The sequence below is a fragment of the Megascapheus bottae genome, chromosome 7 (assembly GCF_031878675.1).
Source record: "Megascapheus bottae isolate mThoBot1 chromosome 7, mThoBot2.hap1, whole genome shotgun sequence".
NCBI lineage: Eukaryota > Metazoa > Chordata > Mammalia > Rodentia > Geomyidae > Megascapheus > Megascapheus bottae.
In genome coordinates, this window is record NC_143515.1 from 54,916,178 (window position 1) to 54,937,981 (window position 21,804).

General features: G+C 37.7%; 1 protein-coding gene across 1 annotated transcript in view; it reads left to right on the forward strand.

Moving 5' to 3' along the window:
- The window catches only part of LOC150060818 (tRNA (32-2'-O)-methyltransferase regulator THADA-like), a 241,115-nt gene that overhangs the window by 43,181 nt on the left and 176,130 nt on the right, over positions 1-21,804 (forward strand). The window lies entirely within an intron of this gene.

A 21,804-nucleotide genomic window follows, 5' to 3' on the forward strand; every position in this document is an offset into this window, starting at 1 on the left:
TGCTATTATTTTGTTTTGTCTGTTGGCTCTGTAGAATTCCGTTATAGATATGTATACCACGTTTTTTTGTATCCATTCATCTGCAGTAGGGCATCTGGATTGTTCCCATCTCCTGGCTGTTGTGAATAGTGCAGAGATGAACATAGCTGAGCAGGTGTCCTTATCATCCTGGGTTATGATGTTCAGGATAAATGCCCAGGAGTGGTATGGCAGGATTGTAGGGAAGGTCTATTTTCAGTTCTTTGAGAAACCTCCACACTGCTTTCCAGGTGCTTACAATCCCACCTGCAGTGCAGTAGGACTCCTTTTCCCCACAACCCCACCAGCATCTGTCATTGTCTGAGTTCAAAATCTTGGCCATTCTTATTGGGGTAAGCTGGTATCTTAGGGTTGTTTTTATTTGCATTTCCTTTATGACCATGGATGATGAGCATTTTCTCATATGCTTTTCTGCCATTTTAACCTCTTCTTTTTTTCTTTTTTTTTCTTCTTTTTTTCATATATTTTTATTTTCATATATTTTAATAGAAGGGTTATATTATATTCACCAGATAGAAAGTGCATTATTTCATAAACATTGATACTCTTTCTCATGTCTTGGTCCCCATTTCCCTCCCCCCACCCCTCATCTTGTTTTCCCCCCTTCCCTATCCTATTTCAAATAACCAAATAAACATATATACAATATTTCAGATAACAAGGTAAAATACTGTAATCATATGAGATAAGTAAGGGGCAGCAAAAGATATAAGAGATACCATAGTACATTAAGGATAACAATCACTTATTATATGGCTTTTTTTAAAATAATTTTTATTGTGAATAATAGAAGGGTTACATTATATTCACCAGATAGAAGGTGCATAACTTCACAAACATTGATACCCTTTCTCATGACATGGTCCCCATTTTCCTCCCACCCTCCCCCCATTTATCTTGATTTCCTCCCTTCCCTATCCAATTTCAAATAACCAATTAAGCATATTATATGGCTTTTTTTTAACCTTTTCTTTTGATAAGGCTCTCTTTAGTTCCCTTGCCCATTTAATGATTCATTTGTTGGGTTTGGGGGGGGGATTAGTTCCTTGAGTTCCTTATAGATACTGGATATTAAGCATTTGTCTGATATATTACTGGTAGATATCTTTTCCCAGTTGGTGGGCTGTCTTTCCACTTTAGTAGCTATGCTTTTATCTGTGCAGAAACCTTTTATTTTTAGGTAGTCCCATTTATCGAGTCTCTCTCCAATCTGTTGTAACCCTGGGATTCTGTTCAGGAATCTTTTGCCTGTGCCTGTGAGTTCCAGTGTCTCTCCAACTCTATCGTGTAGCAGTTTTAAGGTTTCTGGACTGACATTGAGGTCTTTAATCCATTTTGAGTTAATGCTTGTACATGGTGAAAGGCTAGGGTCAATGTTTAGTTTTCTGCATGTGGCTGCCCATTTTTCCAGCACCAATAATTGAATAGGCTGTGTTTATTCCACTGTATATCTTTGGCTCCTTTGTCAAATACAAGTTGACTATAGGTATGTGGTTTTATTTCTGGATCTTCTATTCTGTTCCATTGATCTTCTGGTCTATTTTTGTGCCAATACCATGCTGTTTTTGTTACTATGGCTCTATAGTAGAGTTTGAAGTCTGGTTTTGTAATACCACCTGCATTGCTCTTTTTGCCTAGAATTGTTTTGGCTATTCTAGGTCTTTTCTTGTTCCATATGAACCTTTGGTTTATATCTTCTATTTCAGTAAAGAATGTCTGGGATTTTGATGGGGATTGCCTTGAATTTGTATATCAATTTTGGCAGTGTGGCCATTTTCATTATGTTGTACAAACAATAAAGTTTTTCATTGAATGTTTATTATTATATACCTTGGCACTCTTGTATGTAAAAAAGTAGTTTAGGATATTGCCTTGAATTTTGAGGAGTTTATTGTTTATTGAGAGATTAGACTGACTTGTCAACTAGCTTAAGAAACATTATCCAGTTCTGTGGATGAGGTCTGGCTCCAGCCAGGGAATAAATGGCAGATTTTGATAGTAGAGAGAAGGCTGCATATGGGATTATGTGGTATAAATGAACATTTAGTTGTAGTGAACATTTATATACCTGAGTAAGTTGGATGAGAAGGGAGACAGGAGAGCATAATGGAAGTGTTCATGATTCATTTCTAAGGCAAAGATTCATTGATTGCTTACTTCATGTGGACACTATACTAGGTCTTGGGGCTGGGCTGTATTACTGAGTAAAACAGACCGGTTAAGCAGACTAGTTTTGAATTTTGAATGGCATCCTACATTAGAATCTGCTGCCATTTTCTGAGAAGGATCCTTTAGCATGGATGATGAAGTGATCAACAAGTTGAATATCTAACCTGCAAGACTGTGGCCAGTCAGTCATGTATCTGTCTGTCTATTTCTTTGTGTGTTTGGATGTATGTGGGGAGTGCATGGTGGGCAGTTAGGTCACTATTACCATCTCCTTCTTGCTTTAATTAAGCTAATTTTCCCTGAAGCTTCACGTTTTTAGGGAAATCAAAGAAAATCAGTGGTGTTCTCTTGTCTGATTACTTAACAATATTACAGCAGCAGATTTCTTCCCCCCCCCCCCATCAGTTGTGAGGCTTGAACTCTGGGCCTGGGTGTTGCCCTTTAGCTCTTCAGCTCAAGGCTACCACCCTACCCCTTGAGCCACAGCATCACTTCCAGTTTTCTAGTGGTTAATTGGAGATAAGAGTCTGAAGGTCTTTAGTGCCTGGGCTGGCTTTGAACTGTGATGCTGAGATCTCAGCCTCCTCAGTAGCTGGGATTACAGGCATGAGCTACCATACCTGGCAGCAACATAGGTTTTAATCTTTTATCATTTTAAATGCATAAGTCTCAGTGGTGGTGTAAATAATTTCTGTAGGCTACCTGTAGTGACATCATTTATAATGTTACTGTCTTTGGAAAAATGTATTATATTTGCCAGATAACTATAACTCATAGCCTTTCTGTAGCTAGACTTACCATTCTTAAATATTCAATGGGTTTAAAACAATATTTCTAATATATTTCGTGTTTTTAACCTTTCCTGATTCCAACTGGCTACCTTCATGTACTGCCAAACTGATTGGCTTGCCATGAAATCTGAATTCCATGGTGTTGCTTCTCTCTGGGGCAGCAACTCAGGAACGGGGAGGGACACACACAGGGCCAGCCTGTATTCCCCTGGGAGCAGAGCGAGATGGTCAGTATCGATGACCCAGCCCTCCCCCAATTACCGGGGAAGAAAAAACCACGCTGAGTCAGAAGCAGTGTTAACCATGAAAGCGCATCAGATCTCTCTGCTGATCTCTGCTGATCTGATCTGCTGTTCTCTCTTTATTGTGTCAGACCATTAGTTATATACTGTTGGGGTAGGAGAAGGTGGGACTGGGAAGCTAGCCAATAGGAAAAGGGCCACTGTGCTACCACTAAGGGTCTGGGTGGGGCTTTCAAGTACTGGGTGGGACAGGTGCAGGAAAGCGTGCCACACCTGCGCTGCTTTGAGGCCCGTGAGGCTACGGGAGGGGGGGGGTTCAATCGAGTCACATACACAGAGATGCCTTAAGAGAGGTATGCAAAGAGTGAATGCCTGGCCAAAGCCCTTTAATTGCCACTGAGCCAGAATCAGGCCTCAGAGATGGAGGTCAGGCCCCAACACCATGGGATCTGTGGTATTTTCTGTGGACTTTTTTTCCCCTCGAGAAGCCTCTTCCTGCCTCTGTTCCCCACTAAGTTGAGATTTAATGATTTTCAAATTGTGATTTAAAAAAAATTACAATAGCAGAAGGCATTGTATTACTTTATTTAGTATGCAGTGATGTTGTGCATATGGTCTGGTATCTGTCAGTAAATACTTTTTAAGTATTAAATATGTGCTGGAGTTAGTGCTACACTCCCAAAGGATTCAAGAACAATCCACTCTTAGGGAATAAATAGTATGCATGTAATAAAACGAACCTAAACAAAAATTGGCAGGCACAGAATAATCCTGCTCTTAAGCAGGATCTTATTATGAAGTTAGTAGTAATAACAAAGAAGAAGGAATGATTACTGAGAATCAAAGTATTATTGTTTTTTTTAAGATAACCCCAAGAAATAATTATTTCCTTTTTTTTTCAATTTGTCTTGTCGTGGGACTTGAACTTCGGGCATGTGCGTTGTCCCTGAGCTCTTCAGCTCAAGACTATCACCCCTTGGGCCACAGCACCACTTTTGGTTTTCTGGTGGTGAATTGGTGATGAGTCTCACAGACTTTAGTGCCTATACTGGTTTGATTCTCCTTGTTTAAACTTCCTAACCTTGCTGAGATCACAGGCATAGACCTGGATTGGCCTCTAAACTTGATTAGATTGAGTTTTTAAAAAATCTATTTTATCCTCATTTCCCAGTCCTAGGGTTTGAATCTAGATCACAGCCTAGGACTAGTATATGCTAGCTAGTCAAGCACTCTGCACTGAGCTACATGCCTAACACTGATGATATGTATTATTTTTAAGTGAGGTAATCTATGATATAATACTCAATATCTTTATTCTGTTTTGGGGAACCAATATAGATGATTTAGCAATATTCTTTGTTCCTCTCAAAGCTGTAGTTTTTGATCTGTTTACTTTGGGAAATCTTAGGTTTTTGAGACCTGAGTAAAGTTGCTAAAAATTGTGATATTCACATGTGTTGAGTAAGCCTATGTATTCTATCTTTTCCTTTATCCATTCTTTCATACCACACTTAACCTTTTGTCCCTTGAGTCCTCCCTGTTATCAGTACCCATAGATAAGATGTCATCCCCCCCCCACCTACCCATACACACACATTAAAAACAATTGTTTTCCAAATGGCATTGTCTCTTCTTTATCACTTAGTGTGCTTCTGGATTTACAATCTGGTTGGAGTCATTTCTTGAGAACTCTAATCTTGCCATCCTCTATTTTACTTTTTTGACTTTTTCTGTTGAGAGTAATACATATTTATTAAGAAAAATACATATTGAGCCTGGTGTGGTGGCTCATACCTGTAATCCTGGCTACTCAGGAGGCTGAGATCTGAGGATCAAGGCTCAAAACCAGTGTGAACACAAAAGGGCCTGGGACTCTTATCTCCAATTAACTTATAGCAAATGGGAAGTGGGCTTCGCTCTAGGGTAAGTAAGCTCTAGGGTTCCTGAGCTGAAAAGCTCACGAACTACGTCCAGGCCCAGGGGTAGGGCAGTAGATTTGAGCTGAAGAGCTTCTAGGGTCCAGGCCAAGATCAAGCCCCATGACCCCCCCCACACACACAAAAAGTAAGGAAAATAAAATTCATATTGAGAATATTGAAAATGTAGAGTGTTTTTGTCTTCACTCAAAAGCAATCTTAAGTTAGACATGGTAGTTCATGACCAGAATCCCAGCAGTTGGAGGCTAAGGCATGCAGATCAGTAATTTAAGGCCAGCTTAGCACTACATTATGAAGCCTTCTCTCAAAAAACTACTGGGTGCTGGTGGCTCACACTTCTTACTCAGGAGGCTGAGATTTGAGGATTGCCATTTGAAGCCAGACTGGTAGGAAAGTTTATGAGACTCATTACCAGTTAATCACCAAAAAACTGGGAGTGGAGTTGTGGCTTAACTGGCACAAACTAAAATAAAATAAACATTCTATGAAATTGATAGTCAAGCTTCTCTTCAATAAGATGGTAACAATTTCAAATTTACCAGCATGTGTAATCTTTCTAGTTGCTGTAATTTTTTTTTTCATTCCTAGGGTTTGAATTCTGGGCCTGGCACTGTCCCTGAGCTTTTTTGTTCAATGCTAGCTCTCTGCCACTTCGAGCCACTGCCTCACTTTTTGTGGTTAATTGCATAGAGATAAGAGTTTCACAGATTTTTCTGCTTGGGCTCTGAACTGCCATCCTCAGATCTCAGCCTCCTGAGTTGCTTGGATTACAGGTGTGAGCCACTGGTGCCCAGCTTTGTCATTATTATTATTATTATTACTATTACTATTATATTAATTAATTAATTAATTAATTGCCAGTTCTGGGCTTGAGCTCAGGACCTGAGCACTGTCCTTGGGCTTTTCTCAGGGCTAGAGATATACCACTTGAGCCTTAGCACCACTTCTGGCTTTTTTTTTTTCTTCTATGTATGTGGTACCAAGGAATTGAACCCAGGTCTTTGCGCATGCTAGACAAGCACTCTACCACTAGGCCAATCTCTCGGCCCCTATTTTTTATTTTATTCTATTTTTTGCCAGTTCTGGGGCTTGGAACTCAGGGCCTGGGCATTGTCCTTGGACACTTTTTGCTCAAGGCTAGCACTCTGCCCCTTGAGCCACAGCGCTACTTTTGGCTTTTTCTGTATATGTGGTTCTGCGAAATCACACCCAGGGCTTCGTGCATGCTAGGCAAGCACGCTACCACTGGGCCATGCTTCCGGCCCTGTAATTATTACTTTTTAAATGCAAATGTGAGGGGAAACATGTTGTTTCAATTTACACTGCTTTTTTTGTGTGTGTGCTAGAGTTTGAACATTTGCCCACATTGTTATTTGGTTAGTTGTATTTTCTTCAGGTTTGCTTCCAAGGCCCTTTGTAATTTGGACCTGCCCATTTCACCTTATCTTCTATTATTTAAACCCACAAATATTTATTAAACTCATGCAGGCTACCTGCTCCCCCCCAAAAAAATACACCCTAATCAAGCTAGTCTATTGTTCTTTTGAATAAGTTGTGCTTTACTTTGGGGGTGCTTTTCTACTCCTAAAATGCTTGTCTCTTCTTTTCTTCTCAAGTTCTGCTGTTTTTCTGCCCTTTGGGTTCAACCTAAATCTTTTCTCCTCTAGAATTTTTCCTGACCTGACTGATGGCTTGAGAGTTGCAGGGTCTGGGCTCAAGCTTCTTCCATACCTCTGTCCCTTTGTCCCTTTATACCTCTGCTTTAGGCGACAGGCCCAAATGACATATGTTGTAGTAGGCATAACTAGATATAACTTGGGGGGCAAGTACTTAATTCCCCTGAGACTCAATTTCTTTGTTTTTCACATCTTTATAGAATAGGGATATACTAGTCTCTTCCTTTGCATTTCTGATGGATAAATGTGACAGTGCTTACAAAGACCCTGGTGGTACTTGGTGTATAGGAAGCTCTCGTTTTAGTGCTTGTTATTTTAAATTAATTGAATGAATACACTTACCACTTCAACACTTGCTGTTTGTTTTCTCATTCTGTAGGACTCTTCCTGATGTACCTCAGACTTAGTATTCTGTCTCTTTAAAATTAGTTGTGTTCTCTCATGTAAACAGCAAGTTTTTAAGGAACTAAGGAACTTTCTGGTAAGTCTTCTGTGCAACCACAGCTCCTGGAGTGTTGTTAAATGCAGGTGGGCAGCTTTGATAACAGTGAAAATGGGTGTACTTCAGTTATGAGGACCTCATGTTCAGACTTTCATAAACCTGAACTGGACTTGACTAAACTTTCTCCTAGGGCTTTAAAAAATATAATATTCCATTTTGTTGCTTATTCAGACAAATGGAGTTAGTTATTCAGTAGAAAGTGGTAAAAAGATCCAATTGCACCACTGATTTCACTTTTCCATATAGTGTTTCAAAGTGTTGTATTCATTAATATTTGTGAGAAACCTATGGTTAATGCCACAAGAAGCCATAAACTGAAACCAGATTCTTTCCCCTTTTAACTTTCGCATGACTTGGATTAACAACAGTGTTACTGTTGTTGAATGTGTGGGATTTCCACACATTCTCAAAAAGTTGAAACAATGACTCATGTTTAGTCACCCTGTGATGAGCTATTGTCATTTATATATTTTAAATAAATAGCAAAAATATCCTGGATAAAGATCTCCATGTATTTTAACTAGTGACAGATGCTATGATCAGTATTTCTACTTGTCAGCCATTTTTTTTACATACACCTCAATCCTGGCAATTAAGCTTTATGCCTTTCCAAGCATAACACTTAACCAATAAACCAAAATATCAGCCTGGTCTGGCTTAGCTCAGCGGTCTTTTGATTTCTTCCAGTCTGTTTGATGTGGAGGCTTATTGAGATTTATCTACTGAGCTGTTCACAGTTTGTAGGGCTCGGAGCACTGACTATATTATATAAGATTCCATTAGTGACAGCAGGGTGTAGACAGTCCCTATAGTGTAGATAGTTCAGGCAGTTGTTCTGGTCATGGTTTTGTTGAAAAATTTGAAACTTGTCAAACTTTCAATAATACTCAATGATTTTTCTTAGTTTTCAGTTTGTCCTCCGAGAGCCTTAGAATAGATGATCTGATTCAATAGATGTTTTCTAAACTTGAGAAGAAATCTCTATGCAGATCTGAGAACCTTCCCAATTATTTGAACCAGCTTACTCACAAGGATTATAAAAATAGAAATATGTAATAATTAATATTAAATAGCCATGTGGGGATATAAATATCTTTCTGTCATATTGTTCATAGTAGAAATAACATCAGTGCACTCAGCTTTGTAATCACCTACAAAGAGGGTGTCTACATTTATCTCATATATTCCTGATAGGAATGCTCAGTAAGATAAATATTAATGGCCCCATCCTAGATAACTTACTTGGAGTTTAGATAATTTCATTTGCTATATGCCTCATAACAAATTTTTGTGAATTAATAATAAGGACTGTATACACAAGGAGACTAGAAAACTCTGGTATAGTCAATGCATAGCACATTCAGCTATTCAGCACTCATTTACTCAGTGAAGTTTATTGACCTGCTGTTATGGGCCAGGTGAGTGATGGGCATGGGAAGATAAATGTCAAAATTTTTGTCCTCAAGGATCTGAGTCAAATGCAGTAGGCATGCTCTAGTCTATCTGCCTACAGGAAGAATGTTCTATTACAAAAGATGTGCAAAAGGTTATTTGGAAGCACAGATTGATTGGGGTTTGCCAGGAAGATTTCCTGTGAGAGCCAGTGTCTAAACTTGAAAAATACATCGAGTTAGCCAAGTGAAGGAAACTGTAGGGAGATGAGAATTTGAAGGTGATGGAGGATTGTGTGTTAGTAAAAATGGAGGAGAATGGAAAAGTAATAGGCTGGACTCGACCCTAAACAGACAAGGACTATTTATTGAGAAACAGTGAGGGGCACAGACCTTGCATCTGAGCTGGGACGGATCCTGGGGTTTATGGGGTCTGAGCAAGTCAGGGGTAGAAGTTGATGCAAAAGCCACTGGGTCAAGGGAGGTGGGGGCTTCCAAGTTGGGCCCACAATGGGATGTTTACAGCTAGGCTTAGGTAGATTACACAGCCGTCAGGCCGTCTGTGAATCAGGCCATTTGTCTTTGGTGGCTTGCCTGGTATCTATATGCACCTGGGGAAAACAGGATGGGAGTCAGTCCTTCATGGTCTATCTTTGGATACAAAGAAAGAATGTACCTAGCGAGGAGAGCCATGCCCTTCATATAGGATCTTTGGATATATAAAAAGAATTGGTAGAGAGGGGAGCAACATGGAGTTATGAAAACAAAAGCAGATTCCCATTAGTGTGAATGTGTTTTTTTCAACTGAAGTTTTCTTGAACACATCAATTTGCTGTTATGTATTATGCTCTCCAGGCACAATATTGAGTACTCACATAAAATGAGTTATGGAATTTTTTCTATGGAATATCTTAAGAAGATGTGTTTTAAAGAACATACTTTTGGAGCCAGATGCTAGTGGCTCACACCTTTAATGCTAGCTACTCAGTAGGCTGAAATCTGACAATCACAGTTCCAGCCAGAGCAGGAAAGTACATCAAGACTCTTATCTCTAATTAATCACAGAATAAGCTGGAAGTAGCACTGTGGCCCACGTGGTAGAGGGCTAGCCTTGAGCAAAAGGACCCCAGGTCCTGAGTTCAAGCCCCAAGACTGGCAAAAAGGAAAGAAGGCAGGAAGGAAGAGAGGGAGGCAGGGAAGAAAAAGGAAGGAAGGAAGAAAGAACGAATGAATGAATGAAAGAAAAAAGACATACATTGGGAAACAATGGATTGAATGTTAAGAAGAGAGGAGTGAAGTTCAGAACAAAAATAAGGAAGATAAGGATAGTGAAAGAGAGACTGTTTAGAAATATAACAGTAAATTTGAAGGATTTAATGGAAATGAGGAGACCCAGAAAGAGGACCATTAGCTGGAAGATGGTAGTTTGGTTTTGGACATTACTAGGGCTGATGGTGCTATTTACAGAGGCAAGTGTTGAGAAGAAGGAACAGATTAGCAGGGGAAAATATTGAGTTCAGTTTTGACCTGTATTTGGAGATGCTTGAAACAAAGGTTAATGAGACTTGCCTCTTTGTCAGTTGGTTACTTTGGGTCTTGTGCCTATGAGTGGAGTCTAGTTGAGGCAGAAGAGTCCACCATGAGTAAATGACATTTTTTGCTCCCAGGAGGAGATCATCCTGAAGATCAGGATGTGTACAGAAAGAGAGAGGATCTCTCAGCAGAGATTGTTGCAGTAATCTAATGTTCTTTAGGACATGCTTGTCTGTTTTAAGACCCTGAATATTTTGTGTGTGTGTGTGTGTGTGTGTGTGTGTGTGTGTGTGTGTGTGTGTGTGTGTTTTCTGGAAAGTGCCTGAATTCACCCTTGTTGGAAGTCTGCTCTGGGCTACTCTTCCCCCAAATCGGTATGACCTTGTGAGGAAGCAGGTTATTTCACCTATACCCACAGCTCTCTGAAGAGACAGTGCAGTTGATCCTTTGCCCAGCCCTTCAGACCTCAGTGGGAAAGGTGGACCCATCTTACATTATCCAATTTTGAGTGTTAGGTCCTTATATGTAACTGGAGAAATAATCAAAGAAAAGTATTTCACTGGATTAATCGAGTTCAATGGGTTTTAATTTTCCTGATAAACTATTATGAGGAAATTGTTTTAGAGATTTACTTTTTGAGTAGGATTAGCTAACCTACATTTTTCATTGGGATAAGTAGTACTTTAATTAGAAAGCAAGGTTGGAGGAATTATTTCTTATTGCTTTATATAGTGTAGAAAAGGTATGTGGAACTATAGAATGAAGGTTTTCCTCATAATAGTGACAAGCCAAGGAAATGAGGAAATAATAGGTGAAGGGAAAGTGTTCTCTTCATCTAGTATATCCACTTTTATCTTCAGTTCTGGAAGTCTGTACTGGAAAGGGCCCCTCGCCACATTCTTGTTTTGCCAAGAATTGCATATTTCTGGCAATATATTCATTACTAACTAGGAGTACACCAAAAAAAATTCTTTGCCAGAGACTTAAGCAAGCAAAGTCTGTCAAAACAAATATTCTAGTTTGAAAATATAGTCCTGTGGGGACAGGGGGAAGGGAAGGCTTAGAGGAGGCCAAGGCTAAGTATTTATTTCATAAGAATATTCTGTTTTCTGAAAGCGTAGTGTTGTAAATGCTGGAGGAAGCAGAATTATGGTACGTTGAATGCTCTGATGAGAAGGGATGGATGTTGTGGGGACATTGGATTTGCACTGGTGTTTGGTATTGCAGCTCGTATGATGACAGCCTTTGCTAAGAGTAAAACATTCTGATAACAAATAGCCTTTTAAATTTAATTTGAGAAGCATTTAACAAAACTTTTGTTTACATGGAAAAACTCTTAAGGCCTGAGGGTATTAAACATATATAAACAAACATGTACATAAACAACAGTCCACTTCATAAGCTTTTATTTGGCTAGGAAAAGCCAACTTTATATAACAACCCAAAAAGTTTTTTTTTTTTTTTTTTTTTTTTTTTTTTTTTTTGCCAGTCGTGGGCTTGAGCTCAGGGCCTGAGCACTGTCCTTGGACTTTCTCAAGGCTAGAGCTCTACCGCTTGAGCCTTAGCACCATTTCTGGCTTTTTTCTATGTATATGGTACCAAGGAGTTGAACCCGGGTCTTCGTGCATGCTAGGCAAGCACTCTACCACTAGGCCAAACTCCCGGCCCCCCAAAAGATATTTTTGAGTGCTTCTAAAAAGTAAAGCTACTTTTCATCCTTTTACTTTTTCCTTGTTACTTAAAAAATTCATTTTGTTTTTATATTGTTTACCCTCTATTATTCTCTTACTTTTTCTTCTTTCCTCGTGTGTCCCAAATAGGGAAAGATACAGAAACATGAATGTATGTGTACATACCTCATACATACTTACATATAATTGGTGAAGATACATATCAAATAGTCCCACAGTTATATACACACATATGTGTATATACATACATTCATACAGAAGTACAGATAAATGGACAGGTAGATATAAGACTAGATTCTAAATACGAGAGAAAATAGGTGGCCTTTGTCCTGAATGTGGCTTATTTTGCTTAGCATGATGATCTCTAGTTCCATCCATTTTCCTGCCAATTGCATAATTTTGTTCTTTTTCTTTATTCATTCATCAGTTATAGTACATTCATTCATCAGTTATAGGACATCTAGGCTGCTTCCTTAGCCTGGCTGTTGTGAATAGAAAACATGAATATGCTAATATTGGTGTATAGAAATGGCATAAGGAAAAAATCACTGGAAGCTGTTGAATTATAGAGGGGTTAGGGCTGGGGTATGTGGAAAGGGAACAACAGAAAAGATTAAATCTGTTATAAATCTATTGATTGTATATTAAAGAAAATGATAGGAATTTATAGCAGGTTCTTTTTGTTTATGAATATCAGTGGGGTGGGGACAAGTTAGTGGAGAAGGCGGGGGAGGGTGTATATTTGTTCTATACATAGAGAACAAATAGAACAATGAAACATGTTGGACTCTTAAGAATGGGAGGGAAGGTAGAAGTGGATTTGATTAGGTACACTGTATACATATATACATATATATAAATATCACAATGAAACCATGTTATACGGCCAATATATGCAAATAAAAATGACCCCCCCACACACACACCAAATCCTTTTACAAATGATTAAGAGTATAAAATGGATAGATGCAAGCTTTTTTAGATTGCTTCACTATGTACTTCGAAGGTATTACTATACTTGCTTTTTGTGTTAGGGAAACTTTTTGTTGGTTAGCAGACATTTTTGTTAGTACTTTAGTATTCACCTTTAAGATAAAAATGGTTAGCATCTCTGCAATCCCATGCTAAGGATGGATGATCATAAGTTGAGCAAAACCTGAGCTACATAGGGAAACCCTGTCTCAAAAAACTGAAACAAAAATTGAGAACTGTCATATACCAAAATGGATTTTAGTTCTACAGAATTTCCTGACTGTATATCTACATATACAAACATTATTTTGAGAGGAATTTAAAAAATAAAACATCTTATAATGCTGTAATAAGTGGTCCTACATGATAGAATGAATTTGTGATAAAGGAGAACTCTCAAAATAATATTAATAAAGTACAGTCCAGCTTATTTTTATCTCCTTGTGGAAATTTTAAGCCTGCTGCTGTAAGCAGTTCAAGGAACACATGCCTGCATCCAGAGAGCCTGCCTGCTCTTTGATTTCCCTGTTTTGATACACTTTAGTTCATGGAAGAAAGATTAATTAGTGTAAAATTTCTTCAGTTTTAGTAATTCAAAAGAATCCAAATTTGTTGAGGATTGAAAAGATCATGGTGCACCATTGGAATTTGCCTTTAGTAAATGTAACATTTGTTTTCTAAAGAATTATAACAACATACTTAAATTCCAGAACAGTAAGCAAAATAGCTTAAGTTCACTGACTTGAAAAAACATTCTTTTATACTGCACGGTTCTAAAATAAATACTTAAAAGAAACAGAGAGCAAGCCATTCTATCTTGGATTTCATTTTCCTTCAGATAGAACAGCTAGAACAAACATTCTTGCTAGTTAACATTGCCTGTGTTTTTATGAAGTTAATAACTGACCTGTCAATCACGCCCTATATAAATACGGTAGTTGAATGCTTTCTGCTTTAGAAGCACTTTTATTTACAAGAGCTGCCAGCCAAGATTTCCAAAGGACTCCATGGGCTGTTTGCTTTGATCTGTTTTGAGGGCTGGTCTCTTTATACCTGTTGATTTGCTCTTTATGATACCTTTGTGTAATCAGGTATGGGGAGAGCAGATGTGCAGAATAAACATGTCTAAAGGAAACTAAGGCTCAAGAGAAATCATGTAATTAAGAACCAACAGCTCTAGAAAAGAGAGCATATTTTCTTAAATCAACTTGGCTGCTGTTATGACAAGCGAACAGATGTCATGGTATTCACCCCAGAGCAGCCAGGGCTTTTCTCTTAAACCTTAGTTCATAATGGATGGAGGTTGAATGTTTGCCCACCTCTCAAACTCCTTAAGTGTGTAACTTGTTGAGAAGTTGCAGCTCTTCTCCCTGACTTTTGCCTTTGACCCTTTTTCATTTGCACCTTCCCTAGGAAATGTTACTACATGTCTCTATCCAAATGATAGTGTCTTTGTGGGGTAATATCTTTGTATTTTGAACTGCAAATCCTTTTTAATATTTTAAATAGGTTTCAAAACAGGATAGTTTCTGGATGGTTGTTTCATAACTTTGATTTGGGATTTCCCTTCACTGCTGAGGAGAACTGAATGCCTTATTTATCTTTGCATCCATCAGAATGCCAAAATATAGTGCTCAGTGAATGGAAAATGACAGAAATGAAGATAAACCACAATTCTTCCTCCCCAAATGACCTATTTTCAGTTTAGTTTTTTTCTTTTTAATTTCCATTCAGTTAACTGTTGCCTAGTAATTCCCATGTATTATATTTACATCCTACTTTACTCTGGGAATCTGAATGTTTGAATATATTGAAGGAGCTGTTAAATTCCATTTTAGTTTAAAGTTTAAAACTTCTGATACCTTTTTTAAACTAGAAATTTTATCACCACTTAAGCAAGACATTTTCAGGCATGTGGAGTAGTTCATTGTTGAACTTTAGGAAGTTCTGATTATAATTTTCCATGTTGATTTCACTGATTTTATTTTTAATTTAGTTCATAGTTTTGCTTTTGTACCACTGCATAAATCTAGGTGTTCTGAGGAAGGGTTCTAAAGATGTTCCAAAGTTTAGAAAGTAAGTCTTTTGATAATAAAAATTTTCTCTTTGCTTTGAAAATTTGCTTAGAAAACTCAAAATCTAGTCTTTGTTATTATTAAGTTTATTTGGTTCTTTGTTTATAGTTTTTTTAAATGCTTGCATCTTTCTGATAATCATCAGAGTATAAAGCATAACCCCAAACACTCTTGGTTCAGCAGCTTTCTTCCCATAATCACTAGTCAGAGTAGAATTATTTGGTAAACATTTACATAGATTAAAGTTTGGTTTTAGATGTTCTTCCCTCTGCAAAGCCTTTAGGGCAGTCAATAATGGGAGAGCTTTGAGGTAGTCTTGTGAGCTATGTACTCTAAGGAGTACTAAGTGATCAGATTCACCTCTGAGTGTCTCTGGGTCTTTGACTGCAGAAAGCTTTGTCAGAAGTAGTGATGCAGGGTAGCCAAAGATCACGCCCAGAAGCATGTAGGAATAAAGTAGGGTTGGTCATGTTGCATACACTGGGGAAGAAACTGTCTGTGCAGATGATGTGCTCAGGGCCAGTTTTCAATATCTATGAGTCTGCTTAGTTGGCCGACTAAGAGAGTCCTCTTCAGTCTTTTTAAGTTATATTTATCAAAGGTTCAAACTTAAAATTTCTAAACAAATACCCACAAACCCACTGAATCTAGATCAAGCATTCCTAACTCTTCCTTCAAGGTGCCCAAGGAAATCTATAGTGATTAAAGCAAAATAGATACTGTAGTTAAGTTTGGGGAGGGAATAAAACTAGGCAGTAGATATGGTAGGATTGGATTTGCTTTTCAGACATTTTTCAGTGTTGCTTAAAACAGTCTTTTCAGTGGTTACAGCAATTACTCAAGTATATGTGATTTACTATATGACAGAAAACATATTATAGTAATATTGTATTAAATGCCCATAAAATCTGTTGGTTTTTAAACTTAAAGCATGTTGTATAAAAAATTCTCTCTTACTAATTTTGTGTGGGCAGTATGGAATTACTTGAAACTTTTTAGGACAGACTCAAGCACAGCTCATCATGTTATTTGTGGGTCAAAACTTCAGGTATCTTTCCAGAATTTGAAAAATAAGAGTTTAAGTTCACTAGCTTGACATCTAAGGCCTCTGTTCTCTATAAGAACCTTTGTTACAGTCTTCTGAATTGTCTTCAGATAGGCATTACATATCTTTGCTTTAATAGTGTCTTATAATATACCCGTCTCCTCCTCCTTCTGCCACCCCATGACTGTGGGAGAGGTAATTCATATCTGTCTTTAAGATCAAGCTTCACCCAGAATAGAGAACCCATTCTCCAGAGCTCTTCTAAGTCTGTCAGCATATTGTCATGAACCTAAGGGGTCATCTATTCCTGGAATGTTTCTCACTGGCCCTACCTCGCTGCTTTAGCCTTCAGAGCATCACTATACCACTACTCTGGGTCTTGGAATGCCAGCCTTTCAGTCATAGATTGCTGTTTTGTTTTTGTTTTTCTTATTTTGCAAGTTAGATCTAGAATTTCCAGCATTTGTGAATGTCTTCTAGAGCACAGAACATAATGCTTAATACTGATTTGCCAGATAATTGGTGTGTGTCTCAGGCCTAGAGTTTGATGTATTTACAGTCTGTAAAGGCAGCTATTTTCAGAACCACTGGGTTACCTTTGAACCACATTTATTTTTTGGCTTGTCAGCTCAGCAGTGGAGATATTAGGCCCAGTTCTGCCAAGAAAATATATTTTCCAAATCTTTGCATGGGCAGAATGGTGTTACAGTCACACCTTGGAGCACTTTCACCAGGGTCCTGCCAACTCTTTCTCATATTGACTGGCCAACCCATGGTGAGTATTTCTCAGATCTTATTTCAGCTTTTTGGGTTATTTTTATTTTTAATTAAAGGAAAGCTTATTTCTAAGACCATTCTTGGACCAAAGGCAAGCTAATACTCATTAAATGTTTACTTTCTTGACATTAATTTGTTTCAGCAGGTGATAACTTAGGTGGGATTATGCTTTGAGGGTGATCCAACAAGTTCCTTCTTCATGGTAACTATTGACTCTTCCAGTACTATAACATGAATCCAGTATCCTGGTGCCCAAACCACATAGGGAACTGACTTTCTTTTAATTTGTGTTTGGAGTTTGAGAAAGATGTATGTGATGCCAAGTTGGGACTTTTGAGACTTCAATGCTTAACTTACCTGATCTGAAAATTACTGGTAAAACTACTATTTTTGCCAACAGAAAACCAAGTCTAAATATTGAATGGTCTGGTATGACTGACACAGCATGCTTTTGGCTTCTCAAAGCTTTGGTCAGACTCCAAGGATTTTCATAAGCCAGTTTGGACTTACATACTCAGTGGATAAGCCTCCATATTCACATAGCATCTTCTGACACTGCTGTATTTATTCATTTGTTCACTAGGTATTAGTTATTGTTGTTGTAGTGTCGGGGTTTGAGTGCTAGGCCTTATACTCTCGCTCAGCTCAGTGTTTTTCCACTTAAGTGGAGATAAGAGTCTCTTGGATTTGTCTGCCCATGCTGGCACTGAACCTCAGTTCTCAGATCTCAGTCACCTGAATGGCTAGGATTATAGGTGTGAGCTACTGGCACCCAGCTTCACTAAGTATATTTTGAGTATATGTAGGACCTAGTCATTGTGCTAAGCTCATGGGAAACAATAATGAGCAATTAGCAAGTATTTTCCTTCTTTAGGATTATATTAACTTTTAATTTCTAGTCTATTTCCTCTTACTAAAATGTCAGTTTATGGGCATAGGCCTTTCTTTCACTCACATTTTACTCAAGCACTAAGAACATTTATTACTAGATGTATGGTAGAAGCTCAGTAAGTATTTATTGGTTGTATAAAGATCTTCAGTGGAGTAAGGAAAACCCAGGGCAGTGCATGTAATCCAGCTTGAAGGAATCCAGGAAAATACCCTAGAGGAAGTAAGATGCTGACTAAGAGGAAGAATCAGTATTTGAAACCTGGAGGTAAAAAATGTGTCAAATGTAAGGACTGGATGGAGATGTTGAGGATGAACCATGGACCTGATCAGTATGGACCCATGTGCTCAGTGGCCCATCCTCCATAACACAGATTGACATTAATATACTTATTTTTTCACTAAGTATTTTCTCAGTATTGGCCAGGAGCTCAGCATTGTGTTCTTGGGAAATAATAAAATACATTACTTCTGTAAAGCACAGCTAAAATAGGATTTGATTTGTTTTAGTGTAATCATTTTGCCTGCTTAGTAGATAGCAAATAAAAGCTAGATTGGAAATAAAACTAAAGCATGTGAGATCAGTTTATTTGTGTGTAGACTAGCATATTTCATAAACCAAAAGAAAAAATTTTTCAGCTGGGAGTTTGGCTTAGTGTTAGAGTGCTTGCCTAGCATGCACAAAGACCTGGGTTCAATTTCTCAGTACCATATACATAGAAAAAAGCCAGAAGTGGTGCCTGTGGCTCAAATGGTAGAGCTCGGACAGTGCTCAGGCCCTGAGTTCAAGCCCCAGGACTAGCAAAAAAAAAAAAAAAAAAAATTCTCATTGGGAATCAATATAATAAAATTTTCAGTCTTTTAATTTTGTTAAATAAGAACACTAAAAAACAGACTACTTATCTGAGTCAGTCCATAAAGTAAATATCATACATACCCACAACATCCCTCAGAATCTCAAGTAAATGTTAGATACTTAATTATCTTTATCTTTATGCAATCTTCACCTCTTTCTTTACTGTTTTACTCATTTCCTCTTGAAGGAGTTCTGGTGTGTAGTGTGGTCCTTATAAACATGTTGTGGTTAGAATTTGACTTGAAGGATTGGAGGAAGTGAGTAAAGTTGCAAGATAAGAGGTAAAAATCAGAAGAATTGGTGATTTCAAAGGCCCTTCAGATGTCTTATCTCATTTGATCCAGAAGGGTAGTTAGCATAATTATTTCTGTTTAACAGATGAGAAAACTGAGATTTCCCTGTCTCCAATATGATAAATAGAAGACAGACTACCATTCATATGGGTCGGACTTTAGGTAGGATGTTTGCATGTGTGCGGTAGGGGTTTTGTTTTGCCAATGTTTTGGTGAAGAAAAGAAAAAGAATACTGGGTTCCCTTGTGAGTCATCCCTTTTAGGTCAAAACATAAGATATAGTCTGTCCTTAGACTAAAACAGTATTTTAATGATGACTCTGATTCATCCTTATCTTGCAACATCATCTGTTACCAATCTATGAACTTGAGTAACCTTATTTAAATAGGCCTAGGGATGCTAAGAAACTTCTCTATCAATACTTACATTTTTATCCTGTGCTATCTTGGCTTTTCTATAAATAAGCCTTGGCCATCCTACTTTGGGTTTTGTTGGAGGAAGGTGGAAGGTGGGAGGCTGTGTGTGGGTATGTTAAGGATTTGTTATTATCACTGCTTTCTTTTTATTTTCTTCCTTAGTTTACAGTGCTAATTAACGCAATTTGATCCTATATAAATTCCAGACTTCTTAATGGTTTACCCTCAGAGAAGGGCAAAGAAACAAAGTAGAAAAAAGACTTCAAGGTGGGGGGAGGGGGTTGAAGCAATAATAATTGGACAAAAGGAAAAATGTGTTAGAAAATATTTGTGGGCAGTTCCTTGCAAATGGCTTTATAAACAACATTTTTAGTGTGTAGTCATAAAATCCTCTGACCTATGAAACACGAATATAATGGAATTAATTTAAAGTAAGATGGATGCCAAAATTTGCATATGAAAACTATTAGTAATGGTCCCTTCAATTTTATTCTTGTTTGTTCCTTTTCTTTTTCTTTTTTTTTTTTGCCGGTCCTGGGGCTTGAGCACTGTCCTTGGACTTTCCTCAAGGTTAGCCTCTACCACTTGAGCCACAGCACCACTTCTGGCTTTTTCTATGTATGTGGTACCAAGGAATCAAAGCCGGGTCTTTGTACATGCTAGGCAAGCACTCTGCTATCAGGCCAAATTCCCGGCCCCTTTGTTTCATTTTTCTAGCCTATGTAAAGATGATTTTGGAAAATTGTTAAGAGTGATTTTAAGTTATATCAGTAAAGATGCAATCACTAGCACGTCCATTGTAATCACAGATTCTACTAGAATGGGTACACCAGAAAGTATTGTTTTGTACTATGTGAGTAAAAATATGAAAACAGCATTGTGTGCACACTGCCATTTTTATTTTCTTTAATCATGCACACAAATTTCTGCAAATTATATATTCAGAATATTGTTCTGTATCTTCATTTCACATTTTTTTTTTTTGCCAGTTGTGGGGCTTGAGCTCAGGGACTAGCACTGTCCTTGGACTTTTCTCAAGGTTAGAGCTCTACCACTTGAGCCACAGCACCACTTTCAGCTTTTTCCTATGTATTATGGTACTGAGGAATCAAACGCAAGCCTTCATGCATGCTAGGCAAGCACTCTACCACTAGATGAAACTCCTGGCCCTTCATTTCACATATTTTAAAGTGCTATTTATGCTGCAAGAGCAAAAGTGAATTGTGTTCACTGATACTGTTGGATCTTAATATCTTAGGATATGTTGATTTCATGATAATTTATATTAATTTCCCTTTTCATTCATCTTTTCTTTAAAGTATGGAAGGAAAGAAAGAGGGCTAGGATTCGAGGGGGCAGGAGCCAAAACTAAGAACAATTACTTATTATCCGTTGAGAAGGAATAGTGTTTGATTTGTAGATGCATTATCTCACTTCACATAGTAGTTCTACAAAGTAGGTGTATAGGAAGCAAAATGGAAAGGTACTCAGCAAAGATGAGGATATCACCTGCAGTCACCCTCCAATAGATAGTACTCCTGTTGGGCTGATTCTGAGCCTTTGATCATTTTCCACATCTTGTTCCCTCATTCCTGCTTCACCACAAAGTAAATAATCTATAATCAGAATTTATTCCATGGAAAAATCCTAAAATAAAATACTATACATGTTCTTTATGAAAATTGGTAGTGGAAATAGACTTAATATAGGCAGCTACACATGCTGAGCTTATGTGGCATGTTATTGATCTTTGAGCATGTTATGATTTTTACTTTAAATATGATTTATATAATTATGATGGGTTTTGGTTTAATATTTGTGAGTTTTACACATTTTAAGACTACTTGGAGGTATTTATATACTTCAAATATTTATTGGGAAGTATCTTTTGCAAGGTTAGGTAAAATGTTTTACTGAACTCCTACTTTCAATGAGTCTCTGTTGTGAAAGGTTAAATAGCACTGTGGAGTAGTCTTTTGGCATTCAAGCAGTTCCTCTGCTCAAATAGCAGTGAATATAATTGATGGTCTCAGTAATAAGGTCATAGAGTTAAAAAGCATTACCACAGTATGGTCAACATTTTGATCATAGGGGTCAGTATGTAAAAGATGGCTAGCTAGAAGGATTTTCTGCCTTCCTTAGAACTATTGTATGCTCATTTCTTTGGAGTTATGGTTGATTTGGAAAGAAGAGAAAAATCTTAAAATTTTGTGTATAGAATTGGTGTTTTTTAGATTCACTTAGCACAAAGCTTGTGTGGACAAATATAAACCAGAATTCAGCCTTTGACATACTGTTTATTCAAGTGATCTTACGTTGGGTCCTCCTCTTTTTACCTTACTTTTTAAGCCTTTGTTTGACATGTTATAGCACTTAATACATTTCTGCTTGACTGACAAAATTGTTCTTTGCATTGCAATTGGGAAAAAAGTACTATAATCATACCAACAAATAGCTGTTGCCTATACTTTATAATCAATAGCAGAAAAAAAGTGGAGAAAAAAAAAACGA